Genomic DNA, 8,911 nt, shown 5'->3' with positions numbered 1-8,911 from the left:
GAAGTTTCTATTGACCGGCTGCTGATGGCACCAGGCAAGGAGTCCTGGCGTTCATGCTGCTCTCACAGCATCGGGGGCAGCTCAGGTGCAGCGGATGGGGGCAGGAGCCCATGTCAGCGCCTGGGATTGGCGCCAGACTAGATTCGTAGAATCACAGAAAATTCAGGTTGGAGGGAGCTCGGGGTCACATCCAGTCCAACCCCCTGCTCCAAGCAGGACCAGCCCCAACTACATCATCCCAGCCAAGGCTTTGTCTACCCGGGTCTGCAAAACCTCCAAGGATGGAGACTGCACCACCTCTCTGGGGACCCTGGTTCAGTGCTTCACGGCCCTCCTGGTGAGAACATTTTCCCTAATATCCAACCTCAACTTCCCTTGCTGCAGCTTGAGCCCATTGCTCCTTGTCTTGTCACCTGCCCCCACTGAGACCAGCCCAGCTCCATCCTCTGTGCAGCCCCGCTGCAGGGAGGTGACGGCTGCTATTCAATCCCCCTCGGTCTTCTCTTCTGCAGACACAATCAGCCCATTTCCCTCAGCCTCTCCTCCCCAGTCCTGTCCCCCAGCCCACAACCATTTTCATTACTCTCTCCAATGTGTCCACATCCTTTCTGTAGTGATGGGCCCACAGCTGGACACAGGACTGCAGATGTGGCCTCCCCAGTGCTAAACAGAGGGAAGGATCACTGCCCTCGATCTGCCGGCAACGCTCCTGCCGATGCAGCCCAGGACGCTGGTCACCTCTTGGCCCCAAGGACACACTGCTGGGTCCTGTCCAGCTTCTTGCCCCCGTAACGCTAGTAGACAGGCTGGGGAGCTCTGCATGCCCTATATGGAGAAATCCCCCTCTCTCTGCCACTCACCTGGGATAAACCCAGTCACCCCTGTATTGCTTGGTGATAACCCGGCTACTCCCCTGACACCCGTGACAGGGCTGAGATGGCCATAGACCACTGGACCGCAACAGGGCTGCAAAATTAGGACCCTCCTGGTTGCATGATGGCTAGTGTGGGCCGTGACCAGGGGGCTGCAGAAAGGGGACCGTTTGCTCATGCCATCGCCTTTATTCGTGGCACTCCTGGCCAGCTGTCAGAGCACAGCTGCTTCTGGTCACGGCGATGGGTCGGATCCCAGGGGCAGCAGCCCCTTCCCAGGTGCCTCGATGCCTGGGGCAGGCCCCGGTAGCTCGGTTTCCTTTCCTAGCTACTCATACCAGCTGCGGCGCTCGTCCTTGTTGGCGCCGCGGCCGCATCAGGTCTCGGCAGGGCCGGGAGCTCTCCAGCTGGTGACAGATGTCGCGGCGAGTAGGTGCCTCTTCCCTGTCATCGGGCCGCGGCTTGGCTGGAGATAGAGGGGCGCGGGGGACAGAGATGGAGCTGGAATGCACTGATGTGACACAACCTGACAATTTCCATTTGTAGGTCTTTCTCACCTGCCACATCGCCAGCCCTCGGGGCTGAGAAGGAGGATGCCCGCGATATCGGACTCGTGACGGAGACGGGAACGTCTGAGCAATTCAGCTGGCGGGAGCCCTGGTTGCAGAGCCACAGCTGTCAGCTCGACGGGGCTGGCGAGGGCACGGGCACAGAGCTGGGAGCTGCCATGCCCTGTCGCACACCTGGCGCCGGTTCCCCTCTTTTGGGGCGTAACTAGAAAGCCCCAACATCTGAGCACCATCCCGGGTCTGCTTCGCGCTAAGCAGCTGGAGAGCAGCAGAGACCCAGGACCCACTGCCAAGACCCAGGTGAGCATGTGTCCGTGCTCACACCCACATTTCTATTTTGCAAATATCCTGAGCCTAAGCACCGGCCTGGGATTCAAGCAGGAAACCACGGCACTCAACAAATCCCCCCAGATGTGCAGGAAGGAGGAAGGGAAACCCCGAGGGGCGGCCGTCATCGGGAGGGTAACCCTCACAGCCATCGCACTGGGTGTTTAACGCCGGCCGCTCGCACAGCACACGCAGGAGCAGAAGTCGTTATGCAAAAGCTTCGGTTTTAAATCCGCCAGGCCCCTTCTGAGCAAAGTCAGCCCTAACATTGCGGCTTTGGGGGAAGCGGCATCTTTAATTGGCTCGTTAAAAAAAATAGAGCTTTTCTAATATTCATAGGCATCCAGAGGAACAAGCCAGATAATATGCTTTGCAATGACCTGTTTGACCCCACAGTAAACCAAACCTAGAAAGAGGTGGTCGCTTTTATTTTGCAAGCGAGATAACCGTTTCACAAGCCGTGAGCCGAGTGGCCCAGCACGGCCCCTCTCCCAAGAAACAGATCTGGGGAGAAACGCACGGAGCAACTTTAAAATGCATCGGGATGCGTCTGCTCGTGACGCACGAAACCATATGAAAACAGGCACAATCTGCTTCATGAGATCCCAGGCGAAGGTTGCTGGCTGGAAAGGCGCTATCTCGAGCGCTCTTGCATGGGGGTTAGAGAAAAGGCGGCGCGTCTCCTTTCCTGGCAGAGAGTCTGACCTGCCAGAAAAGAAAAGGAAAGAAATTGGCTCCGTCATCGCTACCTGAATTCAGTGATATCCAACAAGGAGTGTTTGTTCTCGGGATCGCCAGCGGGAAAGCGCAGCCAGGAAACCTGTGGAAATGTGCTTTAAGTGTTTACAAGCTGCAGCGAGACTGACCTTTTTTATCTGCTCCCCGCACGTAAACAGCCCCCTTCTGCCGCTGTCTGGCCGTGCCGCGGGGAGAGAAGCGGTGCAGAAAGGCGGCTTTTTTAGGGGCGCGCCATGCAGCCGGGGTGGACCGGATCCTTCCCAGCGTCTGCACCGGCTTGCCAGCCGCAGCCCCGGTCCAAAGCCTGCTGGAAGGACTCCCGCAGACGGCAGGCGGCTCTGGCACGAGGCCCATCACACCCACAGAGCTGGAAAAGGCAGTGCCCGCTGCCTGCTGCTCCGGCTGCTGCTGCGGGGCGACGGGTCGGAGCGGGCCGCGGCCGCGAGGACTACTCCCCAGCTCCGGAGCCGCCGGGGCCAAGGCCTGCATGCTGGCTCCCCTCTCCCCTGCAAACAGTCACTAGTGTTTGTCCTCCTTGCCGTGGCCTCTTCAAGCAGAGGACGTGGCACGCTCCAAGCAGGGTCTGCGCCCGTCTGAAAGCCTGCCCAGGGCTTCTCCGGCCTCTGCAACGGCCTGGCCGGAGCAACCCCTGGCACAGCACTGCCCTTCGCACGCCGCATCCATGCGGAGGGCCGAGCCCCTGCAAGAAGCTCTCCTGCAGCCCCGCTCTGTGCCAGGCCCAGGCAAGGCGATGGGGACACCTGCGCGCTCCACCCCAGAGCAGGCTGGCACGCCCGGGGCTAGCAGCGGACCGCGGCCATCCCCCTCTGCGAGGAACGGTGCCGCGCTGCAGCGTGCCAGGAGCCTGCTAATTAGCTGCAAGTGATCTAATGTGCCTGGGGCTGTCGCTGGAGCGTGCGGGGCCTATTCCCAGCGCCTGGCACGCATGTCTCATGGATGCAGCCTGCTGTGAGGCATCCTCCACAGTGCATGGGCTGGCACCGTGCCAGGCCTCGTTTGCCCCACGGGGCCTGGTCGTTGCTCTCTAGTGGGAAGGGCCCTTTGGCCTCTACCACTAGACCCAAAATATCCTCCATCACCAGCCGCTGGGGCTGGGAAAAGTGGTTTCCCTCCAACTGGGAGCCTTTCGGCATTCAGCACGGATCTGGGGACATGCATTCGTTCAGCACAGGCTGGAGTTTGACGGTGCACAGCTGGGAATATCTCCGGGCACTGGCTACATGCAGCACCGTCCCTGATCCCTGAATGCAAGCCCGGCAACGCCCCGAACCCGCTCGAGCTCTGCTGCTGTCTGTTGGCATTGCCAGGACCGCACCGAGGCTGCGCTGAGGGCAGTCTGCAGGCACGGACATTGCCCAGGGACCCGTGGACAGCCTGGTGCATGTCCTCCCTTCCCAGCGCTGGACTCTGCATCCGTGTACGTGCCCCGCCAGACAGCTCTGCATGTGCGTGGCCGGGAGGCCGGCGCGCTGTCGCGAGGCAGGCTGGACTCTGGCACTGGACGGGCAGCTGCGCCAGTTGCTGGGTGCATGATTCCCCCGGGTCGGCCGGCTGCTTCCTGGCTGCGTGCCTGGAGCCACGCGTGGCACTGAGTCATCCCTGCACCTGTCACGGGCCGTCACGTTCATGACCTTGGAAGGGGCTCGCTCGCAACCACAGCGGAAAGCTTGCAGGGGGTCCCTATCCTGCATGTGCGGGGGGTCCCCGCGGCTCTTGCTGACTCCTCGTCGCATTGTAGGAAGCAGCCAGCCCCGTCGGGGAGTACAGGCAGCAGTTAGGCTCCCTGCAGCCCAAACCTCCGTGGACTGTGACAGACAAATGAGCTCGGACTGAGATGGGAAACGTCCCAGGACAGGCCAGATGTTGCACAACGGTGGCACAGCGCTAGACCGGCGCCCTTGTGACCAGCCAGCATCCTCCCGCCGGCCGCGGTCACGTTGTGGCGGCTGGCTCAGGGCCGCGTAGCTGGGCTCCAGCTGCAGGTAGCCAGAGGCTCGCTGCCAGCTCCCGTCTGCAGCCGCAGCAGACGGCTGTCAGGCTCCACGACGTGGTGGCCGTCTCCACCTCAGCGGCGGCTGCATTTTGGCCAGTGCCTTGCTGGGGATGGACAGCGCGTAGGACAGGTGCTTGGACTGAGGTGCGCTGGAGAACCGAGCGTGGTGACAGGATGAAGGGATCAGGGCACAAAGCCGCAGCTCGTTGCAGCAGATTAGAAGATTAGCTCGGCTTGGCGTCTGATGCAGCCCTGGCCGGACTCTGCCTGCCGCTGTCTTTTTTGCCATTCATCCACTCAGTTACAAGGGTCGGGGCGAGGGGCTGCGTGCATGGAGGTGCCCAAGTTGCCCGTTCAGGATGCTGTCTGCATGCCATGACCCCCATCCCTGCTGGCACCAGGGGACACATGATGGAAAACCTGCCTCGGAGGAACCCTTCAGCTCTGGGAAGGGGACATAAAGCCAGATCGACGAACAGACAGTGAATGCAGACGTGCAAAGCGGAGTCAGCCCCGGTGCACGGTGGAGTCGGCCCTGCCCCTGCAGAGCTGACGGCGGGGCTGCGTGCAAATGCAGCCCCCGCGTGCCGGGGGGAAGGCGAGCGGAGGGTGCTGGAATGAGCCGCCCTGATGAAGGGCACCCACTGGATCCGGGCGCTGCCTCCCGTCATGCCCGTGATGTATTACAATAACACATGGCCGGCGCGCTGGCACTCCGGTGAAGGATGACTGCAATACATCACCGGGCCGGCACGGCGGGCGTCGTACATCAGCTGAGCAACGGCCTGCAGCGCGGAGCGCCTGGCACGGCGGGGACCGGGGAGTGGGCAGTGCACGGGGGCTGCAGGGGGGCGAGGACGTGTTGTCGGTGCTGCAGGGTGGGCTTTCCCGGCCTGTGTTGTCGCCCTGTGGGTGGGAGCTAGGTCAGCGACACACGATGCGAGCACGGGGGGCACCGCGGCCCCTGCCTCTTGCTGCACCGTGGCGGGGAGGCCGGTGCTGGCGGATCGGGTGCATCACAGAGCCCTTCCCTGGGTAGCTCTGCTGGGAAATGAACTGAAGCTGCAGGGGAAAGCATCCCTCTTCTCACAGGACCTGGGGGGCAGTTCATGCTCCTGCTCGGTTCGGCACCGGGCTGGAGGCCCTTGATGCAGTCCCAAAGCATGTCCAGGTGCTGCAACTTGGCAGCAAAAGCGCGGGGCTGTTTGGAGATCTCCAGAAGATGTCCCAGAGCAGCAACAGGGACCCATAGGGCCGTGCACGTTGCTGCTCACTCCTGCCCAGAGCACCCAGGGGAGATGCTTGGTTTTGCCAGTCCTGAGCTGAGCCAGGTCCTTTGCCCGGTGGATGAGCGTGCCCAATGCTGCGTGTGGTGGGGACCATGCCGGTTTGCTCAGCTCTGTGCAATGAAAGCACCTCTGAAGTGGCGGCAAGCAACCCCAGCGCCTCTCCCCTCCTTGCTTCCCACCAAGCAGCCCAGGCGCCGGGGGAGCCGTCTGGAAGGACAGAAACCCAGTTTGGTTGGAAAATAATTCACTTGTTGTGGCGGGGAGGGAAGAGACCCACGGTTGAGACCTCCCCGGGACCGTGCTGCCGTGCACGTGGGGCGTTTGTTGCACGGCCCTGTCCCGAGCCCGGCGGCGCAGCACCAGGCCGAGTTGCCACCCGTGAGCCGCTGTCCTGCAGCCCTCGCCTGCAAACCCAGCTGCAGGAGAAGGATCCCACAGGAGCCGGCTCTGGCTGAGGGGCTGGGGCAGGGCAGGGCATCCCCGCACTGCTGGTGTTGGGGATCAGTTTGCTCCCTGGGACTCAGGCCAGGATTCAGCCCTTTGCACCCGACAGGCTGTTGGCTCCGGCTTGCACAGGACAGGGACCCGGGGTCCCGCGTCCCAGCCCGGGGGTGCAGCATCGTCCATCAAGGATGGAAACGGCTCCGCTCCTCCAGCCCTCGGCTCCCCGGCTGGGAGAAAAGGGGCCTCGTGCGAGCGGCGGCCCCGTGAATAGGGGCTGCTGTCTCTGTAACACGAGTTGTTCACACACATGCAGTCATGTCCTGTTGGGGGCTTATGTCATGTCATGGAGGGGCTCCAGCGAGGGACGGACCCCAGAGAGCGCCACTCACGCCGTCTCGGGCCTGGCGAGATGAGATGGACTTTTCCAGGCCCCGCGGAGCTGTTTATTTATAACTCCCACCGTCTGGCAGAAGCCGTGCCAACCCAAACACGCGGCGGGTTTTCCAGCGGGTTGGGAGAGCTCCTTTCAAAGAGGTTTTTTGAGGGGGGCCCAGGATATTTGATAGGAGCTAAGCTGTAAAATTAGTTTCAGAGCAGTGGGGCGTCTCTTTCCCGGCATGCCTCGCTGGCTCGGGCTGCAGCAGCATTAACTCCCCTCGCGCCGGCGGGAGGAGGGCCGCCCGGGCCCTGCGATGGGGGGCCGAGCAGACGCAGCGCCAGGGGCACGTGGGGAAGTCGTCGCGGCCGTTGCTCTCTGCAGCGCTGCGCATCGATGGGCAGAGGCTGCGGACTCCCATACTGCCCATTGCGATGGGGCCGGTCTCCATGAGCGGGCACTCGCACGGTGGGCATTGCCCCCGAGCCTGTCAAGGACCCTCAGCTCCCTTGCTTGCATTTGCATGGTGCCTGTCTGAGACCTGCTGCTCAGACAGCAAATCCTCCAACCTCCCTGTGCAAGGCAGGCGAGAGTGGCTGGACAGCTCCAGGGGAAGGGCCACGCTGCTCCCCGGGCAGCCACAAGCCACATTTCTCATCCCACCAGGCTGTACCTGTGTGCAATAATTGAGAGCAAGTGAATCGCAAAGGTGCAATTGTTCCTGCCACCCGCGTCTGAGACACAGCGCGCGCCAGCGGAGGCCGAGACGGTCTGTGCTTTCCGGGCCCTGAGCCCCAGATGCTGTCGGGGCTGGAGCATGAAGCCCCAAGAGAAAAGCTTTTCTGTCCATTCTGGCAAAACTACCGGGGAAGGGAAGGTAACTCACTGCAGCAATGGGGACCATGCACCCGAGCCTGCTGGAGCCTGCCCATCATTTCTGTGCTGATATTGGGGTCAGGATTTGCAGGACCGGGGTGTAGTTTTGCACAGCACTCCAGCCCAGCATCCCCGATGGCCGACGTGCCCGTGCTGGGGTCTCCCCTGACCTCGCCGCAAAGGGAGCGGATGGGCTGCAGCATCCGGCCTTTGTCTGGGCAAAGCAGGCTCCTGTTGCAACCCTTTAGGCATTCACAGGTAAGCAACGGACCTAATTCCCAATTTACTGCCTGGATTATTTTAAACGACACAAAACCTCCCACCATTTATGGGGGAAGGTACTGACACACATGCTCCTGCCTTTGTTTTTAACAGCCGCGCACGTACGCGTTGGAGACTTCTTCCAGCTTTTCTGTCCGTGCCTCTGTACCGGAGGCATGGAGCTGCCTAGCATTCACTGCGCGTAGCTCGTGACTGGGAGAGGCGGCATTGTTAAGCTCAGGATGATCGTGGTGATCACAGCAAATGCCATTTCCATGGTTAAACATTTGCTGCTCTGGCAGCCAAGAAACAAGCATCAATAACAGAGGGCGTCAAACTGGTAAAAATTCCAGCGGGGACGCCAGGACCTTGGGAGCTTGCTGGAGAGAAAAACACATTTCTGTGCAGGATCTGCCCAGGGAAAGAAAAGGATCTGGCTTGGAAGGAGCCGAGACAGCCGCGAAGTTCAGCCTGGCATTGCTGCTTGCAACATCCAAGTGCTTTCGTTTCAAGTTTGGTTGTGAAACTAATGTCCTCTTTGTTTTCTGCTGAATGCTAATGAATCACTAGAAACTTGGAACCATTTTAAGGATGAATAAATGGCACCTTCTAAGCTCTGTGTTTATCTACTATTCTGCTACCAGAGAGATTTCACAGCAGAGCTATCAATGAATTTAATTTACATAATGGTTTATCATATACTTCAATATTTCAAACACACTTCATTAGGCACCACCACCAGCAGTTACATGCTCTCTTATAGTCCTCATAAACTTTACTGTGAAATGCAGCTTCTCCACCTAGTCACGATGGATAAAATAATAGAGTGACACTGCTCGTGGCTGCATGCACACCTCCTCTTCAGCCCAGGTTGGCCACAGGTACCCGAGCGTGAGCGGGACTGTTCAGCTCAGGGCAGGGCAGGGCAAGGTGTTTGAGCACCTGTGGTGTTTGTAGGAGCAGATCTCACTCCCTTCTCGTTTGCCTTCGCTTGTCCGTGGGGTGCAGCTGTGCGCAGCGGGAGGCACGGTACCACACGGTCAATCAGACCATAAATATAAGTAGTTTTACGGGCAAACCGGCCCGCAGGGGCAGCTGGTCACTCTGGGGAACTTGATGGCTCTGGGAGTCACGTCTCTCCTTTG

The 8,911-nt window shown here is 60.5% G+C and overlaps 1 long non-coding RNA gene across 1 annotated transcript; it reads left to right on the top strand.

Moving 5' to 3' along the window:
• Positions 1-234: 234 nt before the first annotated feature.
• On the top strand, positions 235-8,423 carry LOC109290666. Its single transcript, XR_002095653.1, has 3 exons — positions 235-337; positions 5,000-5,002; positions 8,411-8,423. It is a non-coding gene; the product is annotated as an uncharacterized LOC109290666 (long non-coding RNA).
• Positions 8,424-8,911: the final 488 nt, after the last annotated feature.

This window comes from Gavialis gangeticus, unplaced genomic scaffold (assembly GCF_001723915.1).
Source record: "Gavialis gangeticus isolate Ggan-Ray unplaced genomic scaffold, GavGan_comp1, whole genome shotgun sequence".
Taxonomy (NCBI): Eukaryota; Metazoa; Chordata; order Crocodylia; family Gavialidae; genus Gavialis; species Gavialis gangeticus.
Note: the sequence above shows the minus strand (reverse complement) of the source record. Positions and strands in the feature narration are given on the sequence as shown.